At 44.0% G+C, this 26463-nt stretch overlaps 1 protein-coding gene and 1 pseudogene across 6 annotated transcripts in view; one reads left to right on the top strand and one right to left on the bottom strand.

The window, feature by feature from the left end:
* ERICH1 (glutamate rich 1) overlaps positions 1-26463 on the bottom strand; it is a 254498-nt gene that overhangs the window by 81168 nt on the left and 146867 nt on the right. The gene's annotated exons all lie outside the window — the stretch shown is intronic.
* Positions 17959-18077, top strand: LOC134912074 (5S ribosomal RNA; annotated as a pseudogene).

Below are 26463 nucleotides of genomic sequence, written 5' to 3' on the forward strand. Positions count from 1 at the left end.
CTTGTAGCCCCTGGCCTGGTTGTTTAGTCAGAGGGCCCCTTGTTATCACCCTGTCTCGGATTTCCCTTTGTCTCCCATTAAGACCTGAGGGGGCATCGGAGTTGGGCAGACATAATCCGCCCTTCAAACGCGGCTGCCATGGGCTCAAGCAACCATAGTCTCGCAGGGGATTTCTGATAACACGGGCGAGACAACGGAGTTAGGGCGCCAGGGGTTACTAGGCTTTCCTGCTCCCGTAACCAGCATTCCCTTCCAGTACTTTGGCCTTTGTCATAAGATCTCCTCTGGTCAGAAGTACTGGAATCATAACAGCGTTCCACCAAACTAAGGATTTTTGATACTTCCAGCATTGCCATGCGGCTTCGAGTACCGCCTTGATGATTTATGTATGCCACCGTGGTGGCGTTGTTGGATTGTACTTGAACAGGTCTGTACTGTATCAGAGGCAGGGCAAGAGTAAAACCATTGAACATTGCCCTCGATTCCAGAATGTTTATCGGGAGGAGAGATTACTCCTTGGTCCACTGACCCTGGAGAGTGTTGCTCTAGCACTGCACCCAACTCCTCAGACAGGCGTCTGTAGTCAGTAGGACCCAGTTGGGGATCCAGAAGGGACGTCCCCTGCTCAACTGTTGGTCCTGTAGCCACCAGCTCAATGACAGACAAACCTCCGGAGTCAAGGAGATCATTTGAGACCTGATCCGATGAGGCAGGCCATCCCACTTGGAAAGGATTAACCTCTGCAGAGGGCAGGAATGAAATTAAGTGTACTCTACCATGTCGAAAGTCAACACCATGAGGCCTAGTACTTGCATCGCCGAGTGTATCGACACTCTTGGGCGAGAAAGGAAGTATCTGATCCTGTCCTGAAGTTTCAGGACTTTCTCTGGAGACAGAAACAGTCTTTGACTGTGTGTGTACAGCAATGCCCCCAGGTGCACCATGTTCCGAGCAGGGGCCAACGAGGAATTTTTTCAGTTGCTGAGCCACCCGTGGGCTTGTAGGAACTGGACCGTCAGTTCCAGATGACTGATGATCTTGGGAGGTCGCCAGGATCAGCAAGTCGTCCAGATACGGCAGGATCCTGATTCCCTGACGACGGAGAAGGGCCGTCATCACGGCCATGACCTTGGTGAAGATCTGAGGGGCCGTGGCCAGTTCAAATGGCAGAGCCTGGAATGGATAATGTAGATTGCCAATAGCAAACTACAGATATTGCTGATGTGATATGGCAATAGGTATATGCAGGTAAGTATTCTGTATTTCCAGGGATACCATATAGTCTTCGGGTTACATGGCCAGTACAACAGAGTGCAGAGTTTCCATACGGAATATGGACACTTTCACAAATTTGTTCAATGATTTGATGTGGAGTATAGGCTGGAAGGACCCAGTGGGTTTTGGGACTAGAAACAGGGTCGAATAGTAATCCCTGCCTCTCTGGGACAGAGGTACCGGCACTCCCACTCCTGTATCCAGGAGGGATCGCACAACCAGGTTAAGAGCTTGCGCTTTCAACGGATCTGAAGGAATAACCGTCGTGCAGAACTGGCGAGGGGACGTCTCTTGAAAGAGACAGTGTATCAGTGAGAGACAACTTCCCGCACCCAGGATTCTGAAGTGGTCCTTAACCAGACCTGGGCGAATTGCAGAAGCCAGCCTTCAACCTTGGGATCCCCCAGGGGGGAGGCCCGCCCCATCATGCAGCAGGCTTGTCTTGTTTGGAAGCAGGCTGATGGGCAGCCCAGGATTGTTTAGGTTTGGGCATAGTGGTTTTGGAAGCACGAGCATGTCTCCGGTACGCCTGACCCTTTGCTTTCCCGGGAGGTCGAAAGGAACGAAAAGTGGTACTCTTTGTCATCGGTGCAGAAGGTTTAGTACTTGGGAGAAACGCAGTCTTAGCAGTCGCCAAGTCCGTCACAATCTTATTCAGACCTCCCCCAAATAGGATGTCTCCCATAAAAGGGAGAACGTCCAAGGTCTTTTTGGAGTCCAGGTCCATCTTCCAGGACCTCAAACACATAATTCAGCGAGCCAGTATAGACGTAGTGGACGCCTTGGCTGCCATTACACCTGCCTCAGAGGACGCCTCCTGAATATAGTGGGAGGCGGTGGTAATATGAGACAGATATTGTCTGGCAGTGTCAGAAATATCCTGAGACAGCTCTTCCTCTAATGCCTGAACCCATGCTTCAATTCCTTTTGTGGCCCAAGAGGCTGCTATATTGGGTCTATGAACAGCACCTGTAAGGGAGTAAATAGACTTCAGGAATCCCTCCACACGCTTATCTGTTGGTTCCTTCAGTGAGGTGACAGTGGTGACAGGCAGAATAGATGACACCACAAGACGGGTGACATGAGAGTCCACCGGCGGTTGATTTTCCCACTTGTTACTCAGCTCCGCAGGGATAGGATAACGAGCTAGCATCTTCTTAAGACCAGGAGAATTTCTTTCCTGGAGAAGACCAGGGTTCCTGACGTATGTCTTTTAAATGGTCAGAATGTGATAAGACTACTTTAACAACCTTCTGACGTTTGAACTTATCAGGTTTCTTAGACGCAGTAGTGGGATCTACCTCATCATCAATTTGTAGAATCAGCTTAATAGCCTCCACTAGGCCAGGAACATCAACCTGAGTTGTAGACTCCTTGTCAAAATAAACTGTATCAGTGTCTGACAAATCAGTATATTCCCCATCCTCATCAGAAGAATTATCTGAAATATTAGTGGATTGTGAGGAGGAAGTGGCCCGCTTAGATGACCCCTTGACCCCAGAGGGAAATGGGGTAGACTTTTGTCTAACCAAAGATTGATTTAATTGTTGTATCTGGGTAGACAGAGTGTACGCCCAGGGCAGATTAATTACAGGGACAATATGTGGCTGCAACGGCACAGGAGGTCCCAAAGGGGGCGTAAGACATGTCACAAGCGTATTCGGCATACTTGAGGACACTGCTCAAGGTGGCTCCTGATTGGCTATGGGGCTGTGGGCTGACTTGGAGATGTATGGCACCCAGTACACAAACCATCAGTTAAAACTTCCCCCTCAGGCAAATCCTTGGCGCGAGCACTGTATGATGCAGGAGCGCCCACGGGTTTCCTACCCTTTGTGGAAGACATTATAGTGAATGTAGCCATAGAGCGTAACAGTACAATATAGCCAGACAAATACAATACCTGCAAAACACTTCCTTATTTATGTGACAGTAAATACAGAACATAAACAGATAATAAATGCGGTATGAGGTGACTGAAGAGCGCAGTAAAATACAGTTAACAGTATATACTGCGCAGTAGGGTGCATCAAACGCCCCGGCATTTCGGAATGCTTGCTGTCCCTATTCTTAAAATGTTCCTTTTTAGCATAGAAACAACTGTGCAAATTCTTTTGGATGTACGATTTGACTTAGGTGGTCCACCTCCACACCCAAAAATTGTCTGTATCTTGGTACTAAAGCACATGTATTGTATTATACAAAACAACTTACTTTAGCAAAACGAAGCCAACTTTTGTATGTGTGCCATGAATGCGTGTCTTACATTGATTTAAGAACATAAGAACATAACAAAGAAAGGGAACAGCATGAAGCCTCATATGGGCCTATCGTAGCTGTTCCCATCCAAATCACAAAACATTAATCAAATCATTATTTCTTTTTCAGATTTGTCACATCAGAAATAGATTCATGGTTTATGTTTAACATTCTTCAGCTAAACAGTGATTTTCTTACGAAAGACATTGGTGAATGGAAAGAATCTGATGCTTATCAGAATTCACAAACCAATATTCAAGCATTGAATGTTGTCAATGATTGTGCTGAACGTGGTGTCAAGCTTAGTTCAGACTTCTTATCATCGGTTAAGAAGGAAGAGCACTATCAAAATGTACTCCAAGTAGTTGAAGATGATCGCAAAGAGAGACCAAACTTATGTCAGCCCAGCGGCCAGCAATAAGAGAGTTTCAACTTTGTAATAAGCCAACTGTAACATGTTGTTCACTGTTCCGTCACTAATTCTGCTTATATCTCTTTGTTTAGATGTTAACAATGAATAAATCACTTTATCATTAACCTACTAAAGTGTTTTAAGTTTTTGTAACAGAGAAGTTAAAACAAGTGTTATTGCACTTAAAATAAATAGAAATCTTTAATCTTCAGGGGCATGGTGGGCCACATAAATATCATCTCAGATTCTTCAAAATTTGTATGCAATATATCCTTAACAATTTTAAAAAATGTAGCATGGGGACAAATAATTTTTCTTACTTTTAAAAATTCATGGGGCGTTTGATGCACCCTACTGCGCAGCACTATATATTTGACCCTGACGCACCTAGCCTCCCAGGGTACAGAATACAGTGATAGCTATAGCTGTGATACACTGAAAGTGTACAGCAGATGCAGGCACAAACAGTCACAATGACAATGCAGAAATCATTTTAGAGACACAATAAAACTGCACTGGACTAGTAAATATATATATATATATATATATATATATATATATATATATAAAACAATGCATAGCCAGAGACTGGATATATATATCAGAACACTTGTAGCAAATATTCTGGTGGAGCGACACTTGTTCTTAGCTAACACTGACTTTAGAATGACATGTAGAATACTTAAGTGACTGTAAAATCACAGCGCTGATGAGGCAGGCAGATTTACAGAGGAGACTTTGCCCTGCAGTCCCGGAGACCAGATGCAGCTACTTGAGAAGATGGCGCCGAAATCTCAGTCAGGGAGTGAGGGAGAGTGATAAGCAACTCGGCAGGAACACCAGCAGTAGATGGCGCCCGGGGCTGGGGGAGGAGCTACAGGTCAGCGCTTTATCCTCTATGCTGGTCCTCACCACCGGGTACCGTGGAGCGTTATGAAAATGTTTTTTTACACAATCCGACCTGTGCTCCCTGCCCTGGTGGATATAGTGGGGTCTCTGTACTGACACAGTGTCCACGCCAGTGGCTGGGACCGCGACCGGATCGCGATTTAGTGGCGGGACCCGCCTGGGGGACCCTCTTACCTTCTCCCTATGAAGCAGCCACACGATCCAGAAGAGTGTCTGCGGTGGTGTGCCTGGGAACTCGGCCGCAAGTACCCGGGAACTCGGCCAGCGGGAGTATGCAGCGCTGCTGGGGAGGTGATGGAGCCGCAGCACAGTATGTCACAATGACATAAAAAGTGCTGCAGCCCTTGAAGTCTTCTAAAAGCTCATTTCAGGGCTGCCTAGCCCCCCCGTTAAGTGACCTGCTCTGATGCACAGGCACCAACTTACAAACAGACCTCCAGTGTCAGGAGGCGGGTATAGAGAAGGCCATGCAATGCATCCTGGGAACAGTCAAAGCTTTAGCCTGTTGGTGCCTCTGGATCAAGATCCAACGCTACACCCCAATGTATTCCCTGTGGAACACAGTGTACCCCGCTGCAGAAATTGGTAAAATCACAGATTTAACCAATTTGTATGAACAACAGTATTTGTCTGGTTTTCCAGTGTTTGGGAGCAAGTGGTCATTTGTTCTCATCCATTACCAGATTTTCTTTCCAACCAGCCAGATAATGGCAGATAATTTGCCAGATAATTGTATAGTGTATGCCCAGCATTATTCCCTCCTGGAATGGTCATGTTAGGCTGTATGCATTAAGATACATATTTTAATTTAAGGTTGCATGACAGAGCTAAGTTAAAAAGTCCCTGGCATATAAAATGGGGCTATGTAGCGTGATTTCAGGACACAGCTGTACATTTGTAATGACTGTAACTGCTATTAGATAAAACGTTTAGTATAGGTGCCCCTATATCTAATTTTAATACATGTGCTATAAACAAGATTTACAAAAAATTAAATAGGACACAAAGAATGAATTGTATCTATGTATTGTAAATGTCAAATTGACAATAAAACTATAGTCCACACATGCTTTCTTTTTCAGGCATAGACTTTTTCATTTTGTTATCAGGGTCCTACTAGGATTACAAAGAACAAAATACCAGGTGCGCTTATAAATAGATGCTGGCCAGTGTTATTTGCAGCAGCTGACAACAAAGGGAGCCCAGCTGACTGCACAAAGACTGAAAATAGTGTATGTGTCTGTGCTTGCAATAACACCTAATATATAAACCACTGACTACCCAGAAGCTGTCAATATCCATAAATGTATCAAACAAATTGCAATAATGCATAAAAAAACCTCTTATGGGCCCTACACATTGGCCGATCCGCCGCCGAGCTGACCGACAGCGGATACGGCCGACGGGTGACCCGGCGGCGGAGGGGCAGTGACGGGGAAAGTGAAGTTTCTTCACTCCCCCCGTCACCCGGCTGCACTGAAGTGCAGGCAAATATGGACGAGATCGTCCATATTGGCCTGCATGTACAGCCGACGGGGGACCAGCGATGAACGAGCACGGGGCCGCGCATAGTTAATCGCTGGAGCCTCCACACTCAAAGATATGAACGGTATCTAGTTCATTTATGAACGAGATCGTTCATATCTTTGACTGATATCGGCCAGTGTGTAGGGCCTATTAGAGAGGAATAAGTTAAAACGTATTGGATATATTGACACAAAAGCGAGAAACATCAATATCCTTCTAAAATAACAATTTGTTGCCTAATTGGATATATAAAATGTCCAAACATCATAGAAATTGTATACATTATAAACGGTATCCGGTCGTTAGGTCGACACTCATTAGGTCGACCACTATTGGTCGACATGATCTACATTATAGGTCGACAGGTTTTTCACTTTTTATTTTTTAAACTTTTACATACTTTACGATCCACGTGGACTACGATTGGGAATAGTAACCTGTGCCCTGTGCAGCGGTAGTGGAGCGAGGCATCTTGCCCGAAGCATGGCGAGCGAATCGAGCCGTGTGATGGGACACGGTGTATTAATTGGGGTTCCCCATCACTTTACGAAGAAAACACCAATTTTTTTTTTTTAAAAACCTCATGTTGACCTTTTTCCATCCCGACCTTATGACTGTGTCAACCTATTTCAGGTGTAGACCTAGTCACTGTCGACCAATAGTGGTCGACCTAATGACTGTCGACCCTATGATCCACACCCATTACAAACATGCTGCCACTTTAAAAACATGTGCAGAAGTAGTGTCTGTTATAATTGTTCAGTAGGCAACATGGTCAAAGAAGCATAAATAAGCTCTATGAACGCCACAGCAGGCTGTGAAAATATATAAGATACCTGGCATCAGCGGTATAAGAGGACCGATAGCCGGTATATCAGAGGTTCTCAAACTCGGTCCTCGGGAGCCCACACAGTGCATGTTTTGCAGGTAACCTAGCAGGTGCACAGGTGTATTAATTACTCACTGACACATTTTAAAAGGTCCACAGGTGGAGCTAATTATTTCACTTGCGATTCTGTGAGGAGACCTGCAAAACATGCACTGTGTGGGGTCCAGAGGACCGAGTTTGAGAACCCCTGCGGTATATTAACCCTCCATCAGGCGCACCTCTGGGATTCCCAGGTTCAGGCGCACAGGCGCCTGTTAGAGAATCATCATTAGCACCTAATTAACTCAATTCTAATGCTCTTAAAGTGATCAGTGACCTTCATTAGTACGTACACAGAAAGAAATCGTAGGTTTTATGGGACATTTCAGCAGAAAATCTGAAACAGAAAACAGAAAACACGAACATGAGTATAAGTTTGGGCGCAGTTGCCTGAGGGGCTACCCTGGAAAAACCTATATATTTCCACAAAATATCCACAACCTTTGTAATTTTCAAAGCAAAATAAACAATTAATAGATGAAAATAAAAGGAAAAACGACCCTTCAAAAGCCGGAGGAGTTTGGGCGCAGTGTGCCTGAGAGTCCAGGAGGGACACTACTGCACTCCATGCAGGCAGCGGGAAAATGGACTAGCGGGCTTTCGAACAGCACCTAGAGATAGGAAGGTACTAGGAGGGACAGGCCCCTGCGCCCCCTTAGGGTGAAGAGGGGAGCGAGAAAAGCTTTGCGGCGCCTGTCAGGCCAGCTGCGCCTGACCGAGGATTAACTACATCCCCATGTAGTGACACTGTCTTTGATTACCAGAACTAATCAGGGATCATAATATCCTCATATCTACTATATATTACCCTTCATATCCAGACTGGCACCCGGCAATAATGTTTGTCACGAAAATCTATTATGTTAATTACAATTGCAGGAACAAATTATGTTAATGGGAAAATAAAATTACATTTTAATTAGACTAAAAAATAACAATATAAAAGTGTTACGTGCCTACGATGGCTCTGCATTTCCATCCTCTATTTGTAATATTCAGTCTGGTTTATAGCAATATCCTTAGACAAAACATTTATAAGCATTAAGCTGTTCCTAAACACAAAAAGGAAATTATGATTATAAATGATTTTGAAGGACCGTAACCTATACTCATTTCTGCAGGAATGAATACTCAATGTTCTACTAAATGCTGGCAGACAAATTTCAATCAAAAACCAAAACAAATGAAGCTGAGCTGGAAACACATTGCAGACACAAGTGTATGACCTTAAAGAAATCTGGATGGGTGCAAGTTTTCCAGGCATTTGCATATAAAATACATAAAGTCAGCACAGTGTGGCAAAGATAAAATGAAGGGAAGATAGATACAGCACCGAAGGAAATTCTAACCTTGTGTAATATTTAAATAGGACTAATTTGAGCTCCTGAGAAGTCAGTTGGAAATATCTTTGGAAGCACATGCTAATACGATTAAAAAATCGGAAACCAGGACACACTTCAGCAATCCCACATTATTTAAGTTTTCCAGGCTTCTTTTCTTGAAGTGCCTCACTACACACAAATAATTACAACAGGCAGAGATAAATTAGACTTGTTTATTTTATTGTACTAGCCAAGCTTCATGGCTCACATCTACCTTCCTGAGTAATCTATATAATGCAATGGCCTGGTGATAAACATTTTCATCACCTTGGAATTTGTGACTCTGACGCCTTCCACAAGTGATTTTACTAACGGGGGTTCAGTATATTTTGTATATTTTCTTGGGGGCAGATGTACTAAGCCTTGGAGAGATAAAGTAGTGACCAGTCCTGTCTTTATTTTCTTTTTAAACACAGCCTGTAACGTGACAAGAGCTAATTGGCTGCTAATTTAGCTCTCTCCACTTTATCACTCTCCAAGGCTTAGTACATGGGATGCAACCCGACAGCACTTGGGAGAGCGATGTTGGAAAACCGACAGCCACCATCCAAAAGTATCGGGGTAACTTTTAGGGTTAGTGCACGGAAGTGGGGGTGGGTAGTGGTTAGGGTTAGCCACTAAAGGGGGTTAGGATTAGGCACTGCGGGGGAGGGGTTAGCCCTAGCTGCCACCTCCCAAGGGTTAGCCCTAAAAATACTTACCCCCTCCGATGACGGGATCTTTGATGTCGGGATGCCGGTGTCGGTACCAACAACCACGATATCATACTGAATCCTATTACATCTCCCCAATAAAGTTGACATGAGAATGTTGACATGCAGCATATCGACACTGAACACTTTTACATTCATCATGTTGACACTGATCAAATTTCAACATGATTAGAATTTCCACAAAATGTTCTTGGTGGTCCAATGGTGACTTACCTGACTTGAAAGTTCGGTGACTCCAGCTGTGTTTTCAGGGTCTAGCGGTTAGCTGGCGGTGATTTCCACTATTCCTTCAGTGGTGAGTTTCACCAACATAAAGCCCTAACCCTCCCCCTATGCCCTAAACCCAACCCTCTTCTCCCATAACCCAACTCTCTGGTGCCACAGCCTAAAACTAACCCTCCGTCGACATTCGATATAAGCATGTTCAATGCCAACATTTCATATCTGTCAACAACAGACTGTTGGTTCACCTCAGAATGGGAGGGCCTCATTCCCTCTGGAACCATCTGTTCCATCAATGAACTGATAGACTTGATTAAGTCCCCCATCCAATCTTAAATGCGAGCAGTAATGCAGGACCTAAAGACAGAGCTTGCATCCTAGGGGTCCTGTACGGACTCAGAACAAGTGGATGATATCGACAGTAACCAGGAGCCTGTAAAACAGGAGCTTGACAAAGCGAACACGGAGTTTAAAGAACATAACATATAGATAACATAAGATATACCCAGACATCTTTCCCTCCACCATTTGGGAAGCACGCAAAGCCAATCGTTGGGGAGTAGTCTCATGAGGATCATATAGTTTGATGTTAAAATCATGGAAGGTATCCACCATTTTCTTTTGGCAGTAAAGTGGATGACCAGAAGTCTTTAATGTAAGAGATTCTATTGTAGGTTCTTTGAGATCAAGGTTTTTAAACACACCAGTAAAGAGTCACTTCAGTCTATCCCACCGCCTCTTTTGGCAGCTCCATACCCCGCTCTAAGTGCAACACATCTACCCCTTTACTGCTCTCGCCCTGCCCGCCACACCCATACTTACATCAGGTGGCCAGCCGGGTCCTATGGGACTAGGTCTGACCCATCTCGATCACAGTGTGAGTTGGGGGTCGTTTATATGTAACTACAATTTTGTGTCTCTCTGTTCTGGAAGGCATGGATAGGGTCAGTAGTTGGACGGTGTGCTGACCCTTGTAGTGCCATATTTGAGGATCTTACGGGTCTTCCAGCTGATTTCGCTCTCAATTTCTTCCATGGAGCCCATTGTCTCTCAAAACCATGGCATTCAGCTTGTATCTATTTGGACATTTTCCTTGGCTTTCTTTTTACCATTCTTGCTATTTTCAATTTAAATCGGGGTCGATTTCCTCTTCCGGCCGCTTCCAGAGAGGTTAGCTATAGAACCAGAGAGAGAAGAGAGATGTCTGAGGAGATCAGAAATTGTGATCCCACAAAATATTTGAAATGTCCATCATTTCTCTGTGCCTGTGGCAGAGCACTGGGGACGACATCCTGGACCACAAGATGGTATGACCCCTCAAGATGATTAAATATTTTCTGTTATTATGTGTAAAAAGTACATGAATGGAAAAATGTTAACATATTTACATATATCTTACAGTAGCGTTATATATATCCTGCACCGAAACCGAATAAATAATTTATTCCTTTTGCATGCTATATAACCAGCCATATAGCATCTTTCCTATCGTATATAAGGATTTTACTGTTTTGAGGCTGGAGGTGCTCCAACAAATTATACCTCGCAAAAACAAAAAACAAAAAAAACCCACTATTGGCAGTTGCCAAAATAGAAGATTCCCTTTTTGGAGCACTTTTTTAGTTCCAATAATATTGTATTGATATGATTAGTTATATTAAAACGTAACCTTTAATATTCTCATTTAAATATAAGGGGTATGAATGTATAAAAATAAAGGTCCAATGTCAAATATCCTTTTCTTATTCCAAAAATGAATTAAACATTTCATAGTCATATAACTGTCCTTGTGGTGAATTTTAGAAGTGCGAGTGTTTTTGTATTTGTTGGATCCCACAATTGAATAAGTACTTTCTTAAGTCACACGGCTTAATTGTCTTATTAAGAAAGAACTAGGTTTAAAAACAGTAATTTTTTAACGATTCTTTTACCTACAATCTATCGATTTTTGTATCATTTTAAATTGGCGAATTGTTAGGGGCTTCTTTAGCATCCGCCCAAGAATTCCTTTGATCCCATCAGACTACCATTTCCAGTTCAAACGGCTGCAGTTCCCAGTAAAGGTCTGGTACGTCATGATCAAGCTCAGGGACAGAGTTTGAAGGTGGCTGCTGTGGATCTGAGGAGTGACTGCTTCTCCTATGGCTGGTTGTTCCAGAGTCAGCTCCTCTGACAGCCTGGCCATTCTCCAGCCTGAAGGAAATACTAAAAATTTAGTTTACCAGGTAGTCCTTTAAAATTAAAGTTACACGCAAGGAATTACTTGAAATTCTGTAATGAAGCATGGGTATTCAGCTAGTACTTCATATAATATTAAACATGTTTCATGTAAACAATTTCAAATTGTTTCACTGGTGTTTAAATCTTGTAGTTCTTCCTTAAGATCTCTAGATGATGTTGTTTTGATCTGGAAATTAGGTCTTGGTTTCTCGGAGAACCAGCAATTAAGATCACAGTGAACATCCAGATCAGACGGCCTGATTCAGAGATGGACAGAGCAGCGATGTGTAAAAATGCAAACGTCACAGGAGGAGTCTGTAGGAAAAAGATGACGCTTGCCAGCATCTGCGATCTGAGTGCTGTGTCCGAAGACGCAGCATCAGATCACTATCATGACTATCGGTCGCGATGATGGCATCAGCTTACTCAGAATGACTGCCGGAACTGCAGTAAATCTGCATCGAAGGAGGCAGACCCAGGCCTCAGCACTCTCAGAAAACGTTTTTGAGAATGCTGCCCAGCACCGAACGCCGGCAGTTTGTCAATCAGGCTTCGGTTGCACTGTGTGCGATCATGCAGGATCCATTCTGCACATGTGTAGAACAGATCCTGCGCATACGCAGTCCCCCCACCATCGGAGATGTACACAAACCATCGGGTTTGCAAAAAATATCTTAATCAGGACCAGAATTTGGATGGTCTAGCTCTTTAATGATATTTATTTCCAGCTTCTTCTCAACATCAGCAACTAAAGGGGGGCACACATGGGGAGATGTGTTCTGAGCGATCTATCACAGAATGCTCAGCACCCATCTCTCCACCCGCTTAGCACACAGCGCGATGTGTGCTGAGCAAGGGGGGGGGGGGGAGGGGGGGGAGAAGGGGGGGGGGGGGAGAACACACACACTCACTTCACCCAGCGGTGAAGTGAGCAAAGTGATGCATGCTAAATCTAGAGCCGGCGTTAGCGATGCACGGGACCCTACACACGGAGCGATGTGTGCTTAATTTCTAAGCAATCTAGTTAGATTGCTTAGAAATTAAGTAAAAATCGCTACTTGTATACCCTCGCTTAAATCTTTCATGGCTGATTTCTGAAAACTACTAGCAAATACCAAAATAAATGTAAATTAATTGCTCCATTGCTGCTCATTGGGTAGTTTGGAGTTTCCTTCTCTAAGCCTTTTATTTGCTCTTTGCAGCTTTGAAGCCAAAAGATTTTATATATTTTTTTTCTTTTTGCAGAAAAGTCTCTGAAATCTATTCAGTTCTGGCTGAGCTGAGTATTGGGGCCTAATTCAAGGACGGAAGCACAGTTGACTGTTTTCGTAACTAGCCAATATTTTTTTTTTTTTACACACTGGGTATGCATCGGATCACAGTAGGCCTGTCTAGCGATTGTGCTGTGGCTACGGTCACAATGCCCTGCAAGCCGTAGCCTGGAGTGTTTTTGGAAAGATGAGGGGGCATCTCCATTTTGTTGGAGTGGTGATGCAATTGTGTACGTCTTCCAACGCATATTTCCTGGCCTCAGTTATGGAGCTGCAGCAGTCATTCTGAGTAACTTGAGGGTTACTGAGAGGACTCATGGTAACGCAGGATGATTCAATGTTGCATCCTTGGACGCAACAACGGATAACTGAAGTAGTCAGTCTATTTACAAAAAATGTCTGCTGCTGTAATAGTATATTAAATAATTACTGCTGCCAGGGGTGTATTAACAGAGGAGCCTCCTCTGTCTGGGCTCCCTCCTCTATAACCAGCAGCCAGGCACCGCAGTAGAGTCTGAGCACTAGGAGGCACAGACTCTACTGCGCATGTGCAGATCTTTGGAGAAATAGCACATTGGACATTTTCCCAGAGATTTTCTTACTGTGCATGCACATAACCCTGGAAAAATGGCAGCCACACCATTTTCACAGTGATTTGTGGAGATGTGCTGCCGTCGACTGGGGCCTCCGGAGCGGTGAGTATTTGAAAAAATGGGTTCAGGGTGTGCGTTGTTGGCACAGCTGGACTCAGGGACCAGTGTGCACTGCAGACTGCACCCATTATACATACGCCACTGGCTGCTGCATCTAAAGACACAGACACAATGCTTTTAGTATACAACTATGACTCAGGCCCTTGGTGGCCTAAATTTATTTGTGTGTGTGTGTGTGTGTGTGTGTTCTTTATTATGTGGAGTTAAAATTCTAGATTTGCAATTCTATGCTCCAGCTGATTTCTGATAGAAGCATCCTGATCACCAGTGTCACACTCGGTTTCTTTTTAGCAGTGCCTTGCAATTCATTTTTCCTCTTCATTTCCTGGTCAATTTGTCACTGATCCGCTAAACTAGAGTTTAATCTTTCAAGCTCTATCAGGCGGATACCCAGTCGTGATCTCAACTTCAGCTCTTCTTGTGCACACTGGCACAAAGCTGCTTGTTTATGCACTTTTTTGGATTAGGTTCCTTAAATCTTCGATGATGCCTTTATCTTTTACATCTTATAGCTGCTGACAGAGCTGCATATTCTCATTAATTATAATAATAATAATAGTAATTATTTCCCTTTCTAAAAAGAGAGCTCTCTCTTGCAGAGATAATCCTGTTCTGTGAAGCTCATTCTCCAGGTGGTTTATCTTGGTTTCCACTATGGTAAGCTGCCGGGACAGGTTGTTATTGCTTTTCCGCTAGCTGGCCAGCTCCTGAGTTAGTTTGTCCTTGTACAGCTACCATTTATCACGTTCTCTTTGCATGTTGCATTCAGTGTCTGTCTTTATTGCCTGATTTTCTTTCAAGACCCTGCAAAGCAAAGCTCTAACATGACCGTACTGACTCCAGTTCAGTCTCTAGTCTTTCCTTGCCTTGGTTCTTATGCTCTAACTTGTCTCTGTCTTTAGCGTATTCAGTTGTTCATTGTATTGGATTACGGTTTGGTTTACCATTTATTCATTCATTCTTACATCTTTTACAATCTCATTTTCATATATAGTAGTTACCGCAGTAAGTCTGCAATGCAAAGAGTATGGGAAGCAAAGTGTATGCGCACAAAGTGCCGAGAACATGCATGCTGAGCAACAATGCAAAAGGACACACCTGTATATTGGATATCCTTCTCTTGACAATGTGATTATACAGTACTTGTTTTAGTTGTTGTTTAAGTACATTGATTTCATCTTGTAGAGTTATGTTATGCTGGGATAAAGTTGTTAAATTGCAGACTACAAGTGAAAAGTTAAGATATTGTTTTTCTTTCAATTATTTGCAGCACTGCTCCTCTTTCTTTCTTACTTTCTTGGGCTTTCAGAGTCAGGCTCAGACTCCCAAGGTAATTCAACAGCATCCTCCTCAACTATGAGTTTGGTCATTAAAGCAGCTTTTCTTCACCAGGTTGTACTTTCATTGGTTCAGTAATGTGAATGTCCAACACCTACAGTACATCGGTCTCATTATTTTTATTACAGGATGATTCTTCCTTTTTATGTGGGAGGATAAAAGCAGAAGCCAGCTGGGAAGGTTATGTAAAGGAGCCAGGTGTAAAATACACAGAAAAGTATAAGATAGGGAAAAGACATAAGGGGGGGACTTTGGTATCAAGAACAGAGTCTTCTTTATTATCTGATTTACAGTACATTACAGAGCAAAGACTGTATCCTGTGCTGTGGTAGAACTACATTTTCATTAACATCTGTATGCTGCAGTTGTGTCAAACTTGGCTTGGAAGCCTTCTCTGGACTAAAGTCAAAGTCCTCAGCATCAGAAGGTCAGGAATGATCTTGAATTATCTCATTTTGAATAACAGCAAGGATAAGTGATGTACAGCCCTCCATATTTACAGCATCTATTTTAGCTACAGGTTGAAAGAGCTATCTATGTATGGACATAGACTGAAAAAGAAAAGCAAAATGATGACTGAGACGCCTCTATTCTGCTCAGGGGGGAAAAAATAGACGCTTTAAGTGAAATAAAGAAGAAGCGGAAAACAACTGTTTACATTCAATAAATACTGAAGATACTGTATAACATAGAAGTGTCCAACTGCCCTGAAAATATTAATTTTCCAGATGTAGTGCAATTGTCCTAGCTATAGGGCTGTGCTACGGTTATAATTATCCCGATATCTGATAACCTTCCATAAGCTTTCCCATGTTTTTTTGCATGGGTTAAACTTTGCTTGCTAAGTAGTGTACTGTCACAATACTTGATAAATAGACTGCCCTTCAAAAGGATGCCATCGACTCATTGTAAACCCTACATATGCACACATTTGATCCAGTGTAAATGGTATAATTATGTGTGTGTGTGTGTGTGCATGCATGCATGCATGCATGCATGCATGCATGTATGTATGTATGTATATATATATATATATATACACACATATACACATACATACAAACACATACATACATACATACATATATACATATATCTATATACACACACATATACTTGCAGTGCCTACCTGTCATTGCCGAGTGATTATTAATTTTAGTCAATAATGCCGAGTGATTATTAATGTTATTTAATGATAAATTTATTTTCCTTTCCATTTTTCTAGTTCTGTCCTAATAGCTTCTAGTTATTTATTGGAGTAATATTTATTTTAGCAAACTGATATTTTAACAAAAGATATGAAAATTATTAGAGTTCGCATGGACACTTCTGACGCATAAGGAGTACACTCACACAGTGCCCATACGACTGGGAGTATTAGAGACATAGACTTGGGTTTGTTTCACCTGTACACGCTTCGTCTTTCTCGGGTGTGGTGGTAGTAATGCGGCAACAAAGTACACACACATAGGTGGATTGAAGTGGGGTGGGGCTACAGGGGGGAGGGTAAAAATAGGATTTTAATACCTACCGGTAAATCCTTTTCTCCTAGTCCGTAGAGGATGCTGGGGTCCACTTCAGTACCATGGGATATAGACGGTTCCGCAGGAGCCATGGGCACTTTAAGACTTTTCACGGGTGTGAACTGGCTCCTCCCTCTATGCCCCTCCTCCAGACCTCAGTATAGGAACTGTGCCCAGGGAGACGGACATTTCGAGGAAAGGATTTACTTTTAATTTAACGGTGAGATTCATACCAGCTCACACCTCAATGCACAACATGGCATTCAACATAACACACGCCAACAGGCATGAACCATTTGCAGAAAGACAAAGGGCGATCTGGCACAGGATTTATCAAATGGTGGTAGTTGGTGAACCCGGAAGTGAACAAGCCTAAGGGTGAAACGCGTTTTCTGCAAGGGGTCTCATCTACACAGTTCCATCCTGGCATCAGCCTATTACACCTGCTCGGTCTCCTTGGCTCTCCTAATTATCGGTGAACCGTAAGCCCCCACTATCTTGTGGCTTCTTGCCACAGATAGTAACACCTCCAGGAGATTCACATTAATGTGTCTCCTTTATCACACATGTCATCTCTAATGTGTATTATAATGTTATTGAGGGGTCTCCACAGCATATGAATCAAGTACTCAGTACTTCTCTTAACTGAGGCCAAGCTGGAGAAATTAATGATTTCATTACTAATTATCATTAACTTACTACATACTCATCATATTTGTTTGGTATCTATGATTTGATGATTTTTTCTCTTCTTCTTCTATAAACACTTGCAATTTTGTGATAACGGTATTTTCTCTATAGGGATTATTCTCTTCACTTTTCTGTATATGTTTTATGCATTGTGCTCTGTGAAATTCATATACAAAAGGCTCTAATTATTTATATTCCATAATAGACTCAACTGTGCTCTTATTTCGTGATTTTTTCTATCTCCCACCTGACTTTTTTTCTCATTACATCTGGCATACAGAGTTTGGATTAATCATAATGTGTGCAGTAGCTAAGAGGTCTGTTTGATTCTGTCAAAGTGAACAGCATAAACATACGCATTTTCCAACCAATATATCCTATCATCACCATTTTCGTGGACTCTCATTCACGATTCCCGGAACATTGTACCACAATAGTGGGAATTTTGGAACCGGGTCTAACGTGAAAAGCAGATCCACATATTTTCACTATTCTTGTTCCTATTACTTTCTTCTTTGTTTTCTTGAAATTTCTTATTTCTTATATAGGTGCACTCTCATTGGTGTACACATAATTCTCTACTACCATACCACGCTGTCAGCGCCCGATCTCGTCTGATCTTGGAAGCTAAACAGCGTTGGGCCAGGTCAGTATCAGGAAAGGAGACTGCCTGCGAATACCTGGTGTTGTAGAGCAGGATCTTTCCTCACTTATGTGATAAAAACACACCAACAGCAGTATCACCACTAATTCTATCCTGCAATTCTTCTATCACAGTGTTTACAAGATCGGTAGTTTTTCTTACTGACTTCATGGTGCCCATAAATCCTTTATGAAATTTGCCTCAAATTATGATATTTGTATGTAATTCAGGTGTATTATCTCTAGAGGTGTGACTGTTGATCACCACTCTAGTTATCTACAGCCTATGAGCTTTTTCCTATATATAACTGTGTCTTGACCACCCTTTGGTTCCATCAATACAGAAATCCTGTACTGGTCAGGGGAAATGGGGGTATGACTAATCTATGTCTACAACCTTTCCAAACACTCTTTACAACAAAGAGACCAGAACAATTTTAACTTTATCATATATTCAAATCTGTATCTTCATTGATAGATCTTTGGGAAAGGTATTTTGCATTGTAATAATGTTAATAAAAGTTATGTTTTAAGTATTCTATAAAATTGTTTTATATTATTTACTTTCTTTCTATGAGTGTGCCCACACAAGAGCCTTCTGTTTTCTCCCATTTGCAAGTCTATGAACCATTTGCAGCAACATGCTGAAAATAATTGTAACACAACACTTGTGTAACTACAATAAAGTAACTACTGCAGGTAAAGTACGCACTGGGTCGGGTGCCCAGCATCTCTACGGACTAGGAGAAAAGGATTTACCAGTAGGTATTAAAATCCTATTTTCTCATAAGTCCTTGAGGAAGCTGGGGTCCACTTCAGTACCATAGGGTTATACCAAAGCTCCAGTACGGGCGGGAGAGTGCGGATGACCCTGCAGCACCGACTGACCAAACTTGAGGTCCTCATCGGCAAGGTGTCAAACTTGTAGAACATTGCAAACGTGTTTGACCCTGACCAAGTAGCTGCTCGGCAAAGTTGTAATGCCGAGACCCCCCGGGCAGCCGCCCAGGATGAGCCCACCTTTCTAGTAGAATGGGCATTTACCGATTCCGGTATCGGCAATCCTGCCGTGGAATGAGCGTGCTGAATCGTTCCTCTGATCCAGCGCGCAATAGTCTATTTAGAAGCATGACACCCAATCTTGTTGGGAGCATACAGGACAAACAGAGCCTCTGTTTTCCGTATACGAGCTGTTCTTGCAACATAAATTTTCAAAGCTCTGACCACATCAAGAGACTGACTCAGTGAAAGTGTCAGTAGCCACTGGCACCACAATAGGTTGGTTCATATGGAAAGACGAAACCACCTTTGGAAGAAACTGTTGGCGAGTTCTCAACTCTGCCCTATCTTCATGGAAGATCAGGTAAGGGCTCTTGTGAGACAAGGCCCCCAACTCAGACACCCGCCTTGCGGATGCCAAGGCCAAAAGCATCACCACTTTCCAAGTGAGAAACTTCAATTCCATCTCCTGTAGAGGTTCAAACCAATCCGATTGAAGGAACTGCAACACCACATTAAGGTCCCATGGTGCCACGGAGGCATAAATGGAGGCTGGATGTGCAGCACCCCTTTCACGAACGTCTGAACTTCTGGAAGGGCGGTCAATTGTTTTTGAAAGAAAACTGACAAGGCCGAAATCTGGACCTTGACTGAACCCAATCTTAGGCCCGCATCCACACCAGCATGCAGAAAATAGAGAAAACGTCCCAACTGAAACTCCTCCGTAGGAGCCTTCTTGGATTCACACCAAGACACATATTGTCTCCAAATACGGTGGTAATGCATTGACATTACTCCTTTCCTGGCCTGAATAAGAGTGGGGATGACTTCTTTGGGAATACCCTTTCGGGCTAGGGTCCGGCGCTCTACAGCCATGCCATCAAACGTAGCCGCGGTAAGTCTTGATACACACACGGCCCCTGCTGCAGCCAGTCCTCGCGAGTAGGAAGAGGCAGAGGTTCTTCTATAAGCAACTCCTGAAGATCTGGATACCAAGCCCTCCTTGGCCAGTCTCGGGGCAATGAGGATTGCTTGAACCCTTGTTCTTCTTATGATTTTTAGAACTTTCGGTATCAGTGGAAGTGGAGGGAAAACATATACCGACCGAAACACCCACTGGGTCACCAGTGCATCCATTGCTTGAGGGTCTCTCGACCTGGAACAATATCTCTGAAGCTTCTTGTTGAGACGAGATGCCATCATGTCTACTTGAGGAACTCCCCAAAGACTTGTCACCTCTGTGAAGACTTCTTGGTGGAGGCCCCATTCTCCTGGATGGAGATCGTGTCTGCTTAGGAAGTCTGCTTCCCAGTTGTCCACTCCTGGAATGAAAATTGCTGACAGAGCTCTTGCATGCCTTTCTGCCCAGAGGAGGATCTTTGTCACCTCTGCCTTTGCCGCTCTGCTTTTCGTTCCGCCTTGACGGTTTATGTATGCGACTGCTGTTAGATTGTCCAACTGGATCTGCATGGGTTGATCTTGAAGAAGATATACCGCTTGTAGAAGGCGCTTGTAAATGGCTCTCAATTCCAGAACGTTTATGTGAAGGCAGGTTTCCTGACTTGACCATTTTCCTTGGAAGCTTTACCCCTGTGTGACTGCTCCCCAGCCTCGGAGACTTGCATCCGTGGTTACTAGGACCCAGTCCTGAATCCTGAACCTGCGTCTAGTAGGTGAGAACTGTGTAGCCCCCACAGGAGCGAAATCCTGGCTTTGGAGGACAGGATTATCTTCCGGTGCATGTGTAGGTGGGATCCAGACCACTTGTACAACAAGTCCCACTGGAATACTCTGGTATGGAATCGGCCAAACTGTATGGCCTCATAGGCCGCCACCATTTTCCCCAACAACCGAATGCATTGATGTATTGATACTCTTGTTGGTTTCAAAATTTGTTTGACCATTCTCTGGATTCCCAGAGCCTTTTCTACTGGAAGAAATACTCTCTGTACTTCTGTGTCCAGTATCATCCCCAGAAAGGACAATCTTGTCATCGGTTCCAATTGTGACTTTGGAAAATTCATGATCCAACCGTGTTGTTGGAGTACTGACATGGAGAGTGCAATGTTCTGCACCAACCATTCCCTGGATCTCGCTTTTATCAGGAGATCGTCCAGGTAAGGCATTATATTGACTCCTTGTTGTCGAAGGAGGACGATCATCTCTGCCACCACCTTGGTGAATACTCGCGGTGCCGTGTAGAGCCCGAACGGCAACGTCTGGAACTGGTAATGGCAATCCTGCACTGCGAATCTCAGATAAGCTTGGTGAGGAGGATAAATGGGAACATGCAAGTAAGCACCTTTTATGTCTACTGACACCATGAATTCCCTTTCCTCCAGTCTGGAAATCACTGCCCTCAGAGATTCCATCTTGAACTTGAACCTTTTGAGGTAGAGATTCAGATTTTTCAGGTTTAAAATTGGTCTGACCGAGCAGTCTGGCTTCGGAACTCCGAAAAGGCTTGAATAAAAACCTCCTTGCTGTGACAAGGGTACCAGGACAATGACTTGATCCTGACAATTTTTGAATTGCAGCTGTTATGACTTCTCTGTCTGGAAGAGAAGCTGGCAAGGTCGATTTGAAAAATCAGCATGGGGGGACGTCTTGAAACTCCAGTTTGTATCCATGGGACACTAATTGTAAGACCTATGGGTCCAGGCCAGACTGAAGCCAGATTTGACTGAAAAGTTTCAGACGTGCTCTCACCCGAGCGGACTCCCGCAAGGGAGCCCCAGCGTCATGCTGCAGATTTGGTAGAAGCAGGGGTTGATTTCTGTTCCTGCGATCCTGGAGACGCTGCGGATTTCTTTCCTCTTCCCCTTCCTCTACCTGTAAAGAAGGGGGAACCTTTGGCCTGTTTGTATTTGTTGGGCCGAAAGGACTGCATGTGAGAGTGCTGCGTCTTTTTTGCCGGTGCAGGAGCATAAGGCAAGTATGTCGACTTACCTGCGGTAGCCGCAGAGACTAACGCATCCAGCCCATCTCCAAACAAGGCCTCACCTTTATACGGGAGAGCCTCCATATTTCTTTTGGAATCTGCATCAGCATTCCACTGGCGAATCCACAACGCCCTCCGAGCTGATACTGCCATGGTAGCGGCTTTTGAACCCAAGAGTCCAATATCTTTCATGGCTTCTAGCATGTATGCAGCAGCGTCTTTGATATGACCTAACGTTAGGAGTATCTCGTCTCTATCTATCGAGTCAATTTCTGATGACAAGTTATCTGACCATTTTTCGATAGCCCTACTCACCCACGCGCAAGCGATGGTGGGCCTGAGCAACATACCATTGGCCACATAAATAGATTTTAATGTAGTCTCCAACTTGCGGTCTGCCGGCTCCTTCAGTGAAGTCGTCCCAGGTGCAGGGAGAATCACATTTTTAGTTAACCTTGACAGGGCACTGTCTAATACGGGGGGTGACTCCCATCTTTTCCTGTCCTCTGCCGGGAAAGGATAAGCAACCTGAATCCTTTTGGGAACTGAAATTTCTTTTCAGGGTTTACCCAAACTCCATCAAATAGAGTATTAAGCTCATAAGAAAGAGGGAAAGTTACATTAATTTTTCTTTCTTTATAAAAATATGCCTTCTCCTGAGGTACAGGAGGGGCTTCCGTAACTTCCAAAACATCCTTTATAGCAACAATCATATATTGAATGCTTTTTGCCAATTTAGGATCTATCTCCCTGGAATCACTATCGTTGACACAGGAATCAGAGTCCGTGTCGATATCAGTATGTACTATTTGTCCAAATGGTCTCTTATGTGACCCAGAGGGGTCGCCTGCGGATGAAAAGGCAGAACTATGAAAAATCACATCTTCTACTGATTTTCTCCAGCTCTCTGCATGAGACTCAGACTTATCTAATCTCTTACTGATATGATTCACACTATCACGTAATTCTTTTCACCCATTCAGGCTCGTGGTGTGCTGGCAGCGCCACCACATTACAACTCTGTGTCCCTAAAATGTCTCCCTCAGGGGAAGAGCTCCCTGCCTCAGACATGTCACACACGTGCACAAACACACCACAGACACTCCGGGGCTTATAGGAGACAGACCCACAGTAAAATCTGTCAGAAGGACACAGATAGGATTTGCCAGTTCACAACCCAGCGCCAGTAATAAATTGTCTGTGAAACACAAAATGCCCACTGACATGCAGCGCTTTTATAATGGTAATCACATAATATATAGCACCAAATTTCACTGTGCCCCCCCTGTTTTACACCATGATACTTGGTTCAGCAGTGGAGGAGGACCAGCGTTCTTCTCTGCAGCCTGGAAGGAGAGAAAATGGCGCTGAGCAGTGTGCTGGCTGACTGAGGAGGAAGCCCCGCCACCGTAATGGCGCATTTCTCCTCAGCATTTATGAGGTAATTTGTTTATACTGGCGGGGGTAGGACTGTGCCTCAGCATCTTATGCCCCTTTATTTGCCAGTTTTACTAGGTTTCATGCTGCACAGGGCGCCCCTCCGCGCCCTGCAGTGCCTGTGTATGTGTGGGTAGCATGGCATGCAGCGTTCCCGCCCGCTGCGCGGTACCTTTTAGCCATCACGATGTCTGAAGAATTCTTCTTACACTCACCTGTCTTCTGACTTCTGGCTCTGTAAGGGGGGTGACGGCGGGCTGTGGGAGTGAGAACATAGCCGCAGCCAGCGTTCAGTTCCCTTCAGGAGCTAATGGTGTCCTGTCAGCCAGGAGCAGAGCCATGAAACTATTCAGGAAGTTGGTTCCTACTTCTGCACTTTAAGTCCCACGAAGCAGGGAGACTGTTGCCAGCAGTTCTTCCTTAAAATAAAAAACCTAACATAAGTCTTTTCAGAGAAACTCAGTAGAGCTCCCCTGGAGTGCATCCAGTCTGCCTGGGCACATTTTCTAAACTGAGGTCAGGAGGAGGGGAATAGAGGGAGGAGCCAGTTCACACCCTTGAAAAGTCTTAAAGTGCCCATGGCTCCTGCGGAACTGTCTATACCCCATGGTACTGAAGTGGACCCCAGCATCCTCTCGGACGTATGAGTAATCGCTGTGCAAGTGTGTGATCGCATGTATTGTAGAGCTGCACAAAAATCAGTTTGTGCAGTCTCTGCGCAGCCCAGGACTTACTTCTCCAGTGCGACTGAATCCTGCTGATCGAGGCCGAAGCTGACGTCAGACACCCTCCCTGAAAACGCTTGAGCCCGTCTGCATTTTTCCGGACACTCCCTGAAAACAGTCAGTTGCCATCACAAACGGCCTCTTCCTGTCAATCACCTTGCGAAAGTCCGTGCGAATGGATCCTTCGCACCATCCTGTCGCTGACCGCCGATGCCCATTGTAGCCGTCCGACGTGCCGGCAATTTACGGTGCATATGCATGCGGCGTTCAGATCTGATCTGAACACACAGCAGCGATCAGATCTGAATTAGGCCCCATGTGCAAAGACAAGTGCCGGTACTGGGGGGCAGCACTGCAGTCAAGGACATGCAGGCAATGGCCAAATGGTATTAGTGCCATCAGCACACTGCACCACAGGACGCTGACTGACGCCCCCTCCCTGGTACCGGTGAGCGCCTTTGCACACGGTGTCCCTGCACTTGAATAAAATAAAATAAACACTTTCCGAAATGGCAAGGGGTGCCCCATTAATATGTGCCCCATAACCCACATGTGCCTCTGTACCCCCCCCCCCCCAGTACACATGTGTGGCTCTTACCCCCCCCCCCCCCCCCGCGCATTACCTACTCTGTGGCATGAGGACAGGGATGATTTAATATTTTGTTCACTAGCCAAGTTAATTGATAGCGAGATGATTCATAGACTAAGTTACACAGAGGATCTCAAGAAACAGTACCAACCCCATCAAACAAATGAACGATTTTATATATGTATGTATGTATGTAAGTATATATATATGTGTGTGTATGTGTAGCCAATTAACATGATAGCAAGAGGATTCATGGCCTATGTTACTCCATAACTGCTCAGTCTCTACCTTGTAGCCTAATGATATTCTACTTTTTGGCCACAAGATGTCCTCATGCTGTTTTTTTATTTTGTTTCCTAATTAGCCAGTTAACTTGATAGTAAGATGACTTATGGCCTATGGGGGTAATTCCAAGTTGATCGCAGCAGGACATTTTTTAGCAGTTGGGCAAAACCATGTGCACAGCAGGGGAGGCAGATATAACATGTGCAGAGAGAGAGAGATTTGGGTGTGGTGAGATCAATCTGCAATCTAAATTGCAGTGTAAAAATAAAGCAGCCAGTATTTACCCTGCACAGAAACAAAATAACCCACCCAAATCTAACTCTCTCTGCAAATGTTATATCTGCCCCCCCTGCAGTGCACATGGTTTTGCCCAACTGCTAAAAAATTTCCTGCTGCGAACAACTTGGAATTACCCCCTATGTTACTTGGAGGCTCTCAAAGAACATTTCTGTGAGAACCTCATCAAAACCGGTCGAGTAGTTGTCAAGTTCATCCCAATCATACTGTACATACAAATGAACTACCATATACACACATACATATATATATATATATATATAGATATAGATATATATATATATATATATATATATATAGCATGCTCGGGGGTCTGGCACTCCATAGTTAGAAGAAACAACATACGCCGGTGCCTTTGCTAAATTGATGCATATACAGTCTCGGCGGCGCGGCACTCAGCTTTTCAATATAAATGAATGATGCGGACAAAAGTCTGCTGATCAACGTTTCAATATATTTACATATTTACATCCTGACGAAAATATGTAAATATATTGAAACGTTGATCAGCAGACTTTTGTCTGCATCATTCATTTGTATTGAAAAGCTGAGTGCCGCGCCGCTGAGAGGCTTGAATGTATAAATGCAGAAAGCTGTATTGAGTTCAACGTTTCGGGGTGCAACCCCCTTTCTCAAGAATACATACAGCACAAACAGATACAACAAGAACACAGAGAAAACGTACCCCCTTAATACCTCACCGACAAGTGCACAAGCAGCTCCCGCCGGCATCCGCGTCCCTGAGCGCTTTCGCTGTTCGCAGCCGAGCTTCCGGTCCATGCGTTCCACAAGGCGGCGGAAGTCAGGCCTGCATTCCACCTGTTGCTATGGCACCGCCAATACATCCAGGAGGTGCAGCGCGTCCCTTGCCGTCAGAGTGTCCACACTAGAGATGCTGAGAATCTGGCAGGGCGTTCAGGGATAGCGGTAGCTACAGCAGATAGCTCCAAACCCTCACCTATGTGACAATAAATTAAAAACAATTTAAAACAAAGAGTGTATACAAGATACCCGACTACATACATGTCCATAACACCATGATCACTGGAAGACGGAGAGCATGCAAATACATAATGCCTAAGTAGATGACTCCCTATCAAAAAGTACAATTAGAAGTATAAATCAAACCAATATATATGATCATATTGAGCAATGAGACTATTAGA

Source organism: Pseudophryne corroboree, chromosome 4 (assembly GCF_028390025.1).
Source record: "Pseudophryne corroboree isolate aPseCor3 chromosome 4, aPseCor3.hap2, whole genome shotgun sequence".
NCBI lineage: Eukaryota > Metazoa > Chordata > Amphibia > Anura > Myobatrachidae > Pseudophryne > Pseudophryne corroboree.